At 51.6% G+C, this 5000-nt stretch overlaps 1 non-coding gene across 1 annotated transcript in view; it reads left to right on the top strand.

Moving 5' to 3' along the window:
* The first annotated feature begins 3843 nt into the window (after window positions 1-3843).
* LOC124591568 overlaps window positions 3844-5000 on the top strand; it is a 1910-nt gene continuing 753 nt past the window's right edge. The window contains exon 1 of the ribosomal RNA XR_006977200.1: window positions 3844-5000. This exon is cut by the window's right edge and continues 753 nt beyond it. This is a non-coding gene — a ribosomal RNA (small subunit ribosomal RNA).

Below are 5000 nucleotides of genomic sequence, written 5' to 3'. Positions count from 1 at the left end.
TGTCGTACCGTAACCTAACCTATGTCGTACCGTAACCTAACCTATGTCGTACCGTAACCTAACCTATGTCGTACCGTAACCTAACCTATGTCGTACCGTAACCTAACCTATGTCGTACCGTAACCTAACCTATGTCGTACCTTAACCTAACCTATGTCGTACCTTAACCTACCCTATGTCGTACCTTAACCTAACCTATGTCGTACCTTAACCTAACCTATGTCGTACCTTAACCTAACCTATGTCGTACCTTAACCTAACCTATGTCGTACCTTAACCTAACCTATGTCGTACCTTAACCTAACCTATGTCGTACCTTAACCTAACCTATGTCGTACCTTAACCTAACCTATGTCGTACCTTAACCTAACCTATGTCGTACCTTAACCTAACCTATGTCGTACCTTAACCTAACCTATGTCGTACCTTAACCTAACCTATGTCGTACCTTAACCTAACCTATGTCGTACCTTAACCTAACCTATGTCGTACCTTAACCTAACCTATGTCGTACCTTAACCTAACCTATGTCGTACCTTAACCTAACCTATGTCGTACCTTAACCTAACCTATGTCGTACCTTAACCTAACCTATGTCGTACCTTAACCTAACCTATGTCGTACCTTAACCTAACCTATGTCGTACCTTAACCTAACCTATGTCGTACCTTAACCTAACCTATGTCGTACCTTAACCTAACCTATGTCGTACCTTAACCTAACCTATGTCGTACCTTAACCTAACCTATGTCGTACCTTAACCTAACCTATGTCGTACCTTAACCTAACCTATGTCGTACCTTAACCTAACCTATGTCGTACCTTAACCTAACCTATGTCGTACCTTAACCTAACCTATGTCGTACCTTAACCTAACCTATGTCGTACCTTAACCTAACCTATGTCGTACCTTAACCTAACCTATGTCGTACCTTAACCTAACCTATGTCGTACCTTAACCTAACCTGTATTGCGCCTTAACGTAACCTGTATTGCGCCTTAACGTAACCTGTATTGCGCCTTAACGTAACCTGTATTGCGCCTTAACGTAACCTGTATTGCGCCTTAACGTAACCTGTATTGCGCCTTAACGTAACCTGTATTGCGCCTTAACGTAACCTGTATTGCGCCTTAACGTAACCTGTATTGCGCCTTAACGTAACCTGTATTGCGCCTTAACGTAACCTGTATTGCGCCTTAACGTAACCTGTATTGCGCCTTAACGTAACCTGTATTGCGCCTTAACGTAACCTGTATTGCGCCTTAACGTAACCTGTATTGCGCCTTAACGTAACCTGTATTGCGCCTTAACGTAACCTGTATTGCGCCTTAACGTAACCTGTATTGCGCCTTAACGTAACCTGTATTGCGCCTTAACGTAACCTGTATTGCGCCTTAACGTAACCTGTATTGCGCCTTAACGTAACCTGTATTGCGCCTTAACGTAACCTGTATTGCGCCTTAACGTAACCTGTATTGCGCCTTAACGTAACCTGTATTGCGCCTTAACGTAACCTGCATTGCGCCTTAACGTAACCTGCATTGCGCCTTAACGTAACCTGTATTGCGCCTTAACGTAACCTGCATTGCGCCTTAACGTAACCTGCATTGCGCCTTAACGTAACCTGTATTGCGCCTTAACGTAACCTGTATTGCGCCTTAACGTAACCTGTATTGCGCCTTAACGTAACCTGTATTGCGCCTTAACGTAACCTGTATTGCGCCTTAACGTAACCTGTATTGCGCCTTAACGTAACCTGTATTGCGCCTTAACGTAACCTGTATTGCGCCTTAACGTAACCGATATTGCGCCTTAACGTAACCTATATTGCGCCGTAACGTAACCTATATTGCGCCGTAACGTAACCCACATTGCCCCTTAACGTAACCTATATTGCGCCGTAACGTAACCTATATTGCGCCGTAACGTAACCCACATTGCCCCTTAACGTAACCCACATTGCCCCTTAACGTAACCCACATTGCCCCTTAACGTAACCCAACACACGTTGGGCCTTAACCCAACACACGTTGGGCCTTAACCCAACACACGTTGGGCCTTAACCCAACACACGTTGGGCCTTAACCCAACACACGTTGGGCCTTAACCCAACACACGTTGGGCCTTAACCTGCTCTGTAATTGTCATACGACGCGTTAAATTAGTGTAGTGTTGCCTAACTGCAACCCCCGCAATATAGTTTGCTACTCGCACTGCCCGGTCCCCAGTGTATCGCTTCATGTTAAACACCTTGCAGCTATACACTGTAATGTGGATGGCAGCAGGACGTACATGCTCAATGCCCTTTGCAGTTGTTCATTGGCATTTGCAGTTGTTCATTGGCATTCGCATGGCGAAGCACTTAGCCTACGCTGTGGTACGGCCTGTGTCAACTGTCCGCTGATGTTGTACGTCCAAATCACACACTGTACTGCACATTGGTCCTCATGTACTGAATGATACATCGTGGTACATGTGACCGTACAACGACTGCGCCAACAACGGCGAACCATGCGGTCCAAATGTTGTGCACTCAGCTACGTGTCGTCTCCCTATAAGAGCTGGATTGCAGTGTGGTATGCCCTGGATGGCGATCAGCATGAGCCGTCTGTTGATGTAGTGGCGCGTGTTGTCAGACGTAGTCGTCTCTTCTCACACACCGTGATAGCACGGTGCACTGCGTTCCACATCTGCGACATGCGACAGAGGCCGGTTGACAGTCGTTCGCGCAATGGACATCGCATACGTACGGGGGCCACCTTCCACGTGTTCGCTAAGCGTGGACATGTTGTTGCGTGTATGTGGGCAGACAGTGTGTCGTGACACCTGACACAGGCATGCAACAATCGTTGAATTTGCAAATGGCGATGGACGCCTACGTTTGCTGGTGACGTTACGCAAATGAACAACTGGTAAACCGTTGTGGTGCGGTTGTTCTCGCTAGGGGTGAATCAGTGATGGCGACGATCGGTTGAGCTACCAACCGGTTGTTGCAGCGATACCCACCATGCCCACGAACGTGAATGGCATGTGGGTGTGAAGCGATACGCGGCGGTGGCTGGGTGGGACCGTCCCCGGCCGGTGAGGGGGGGCCTCCCGGCGTGTTGGCCGTGCGGTGCGTGGGCGCACGCGCTACAGCCGGCTGGTGGGGGCGGCCAGTGGCAGGCGCGCCGGCCGACGGAGGCGGCAGGCGGCGCAGCTGCGCGCCGGCGCACCCTGCACGCGGCGCCGTGCGGCCAAAGTAGGTCCTCGCGGGCCCGGTGCGAAGCGCGGTGGACATCTGCAGTGTGCTGGTCCGATTGAGGACTGTGTGCGCTGAGGATGCGCCGCCGCCCGGCGCTCGGCGCCGCGACGCCGTCTGCTGCTCGGTCGCCTCTGCGGTTCTCGCAGGTGGTTTGTATCGCAGCTGTGCGGACGTGTTGGCGCGTGCGCTGTGCTGGGAGAGTTCGCTTCGGCACCCAAGTGGGGCTTTTGTCCTTCTGTGGCGCTGGCGTTGGAGCTGCCGGTCACCGTAGGTGGCGCGTGTTGTCTCCCGCCGGCAATGCCACGACAGCACGCTCCCGGGCCTCTGTCGGCAGCGGCAAGCTCAGTTGGGAGCACGGGTGGTCGCACCTAAAGCGTCTACTCGCCAAACTCCGGGCGATTGCGCCTCTCTCGAACCCGACCAAGTACTTAGGACGGCGCTGCGCGCCGCCGGGACCTGAGAGGGTTTCGAGGTGTATGGTGCAGGGGAGCTCAGCCTCCTCCTGTTTGCAGAATAATTGAGCGGACGCTTGCGTGTTCGCGCGGGCCCCCGGGACACACTCCCGGGCGGCCGGCTGCTCAGCTCTAGTTGACGCAGCTCCCTGGTTGATCCTGCCAGTAGTCATATGCTTGTCTCAAAGATTAAGCCATGCATGTCTCAGTACAAGCCGCATTAAGGTGAAACCGCGAATGGCTCATTAAATCAGTTATGGTTCCTTAGATCGTACCCACGTTACTTGGATAACTGTGGTAATTCTAGAGCTAATACATGCAAACAGAGTCCCGACCAGAGATGGAAGGGACGCTTTTATTAGATCAAAACCAATCGGTCGGCTCGTCCGGTCCGTTTGCCTTGGTGACTCTGAATAACTTTGGGCTGATCGCACGGTCCTCGTACCGGCGACGCATCTTTCAAATGTCTGCCTTATCAACTGTCGATGGTAGGTTCTGCGCCTACCATGGTTGTAACGGGTAACGGGGAATCAGGGTTCGATTCCGGAGAGGGAGCCTGAGAAACGGCTACCACATCCAAGGAAGGCAGCAGGCGCGCAAATTACCCACTCCCGGCACGGGGAGGTAGTGACGAAAAATAACGATACGGGACTCATCCGAGGCCCCGTAATCGGAATGAGTACACTTTAAATCCTTTAACGAGTATCTATTGGAGGGCAAGTCTGGTGCCAGCAGCCGCGGTAATTCCAGCTCCAATAGCGTATATTAAAGTTGTTGCGGTTAAAAAGCTCGTAGTTGGATTTGTGTCCCACGCTGTTGGTTCACCGCCCGTCGGTGTTTAACTGGCATGTATCGTGGGACGTCCTGCCGGTGGGGCGAGCTGAAGGCGTGCGACGCGCCTCGTGCGTGCTCGTGCGTCCCGAGGCGGACCCCGTTGCAATCCTACCAGGGTGCTCTTGAGTGAGTGTCTCGGTGGGCCGGCACGTTTACTTTGAACAAATTAGAGTGCTTAAAGCAGGCAAGCCCGCCTGAATACTGTGTGCATGGAATAATGGAATAGGACCTCGGTTCTATTTTGTTGGTTTTCGGAACCCGAGGTAATGATTAATAGGGACAGGCGGGGGCATTCGTATTGCGACGTTAGAGGTGAAATTCTTGGATCGTCGCAAGACGAACAGAAGCGAAAGCATTTGCCAAGTATGTTTTCATTAATCAAGAACGAAAGTTAGAGGTTCGAAGGCGATCAGATACCGCCCTAGTTCTAACCATAAACGATGCCAGCCAGCGATCCGCCGCAGTTCCT

This window comes from Schistocerca americana, unplaced genomic scaffold (genome assembly GCF_021461395.2).
Source record: "Schistocerca americana isolate TAMUIC-IGC-003095 unplaced genomic scaffold, iqSchAmer2.1 HiC_scaffold_854, whole genome shotgun sequence".
NCBI classification, from domain to species: Eukaryota; Metazoa; Arthropoda; class Insecta; order Orthoptera; family Acrididae; genus Schistocerca; species Schistocerca americana.
The sequence above is the reverse complement of the archived record's forward strand: the minus strand, read 5'-3'. Positions and strand labels throughout refer to the sequence as shown.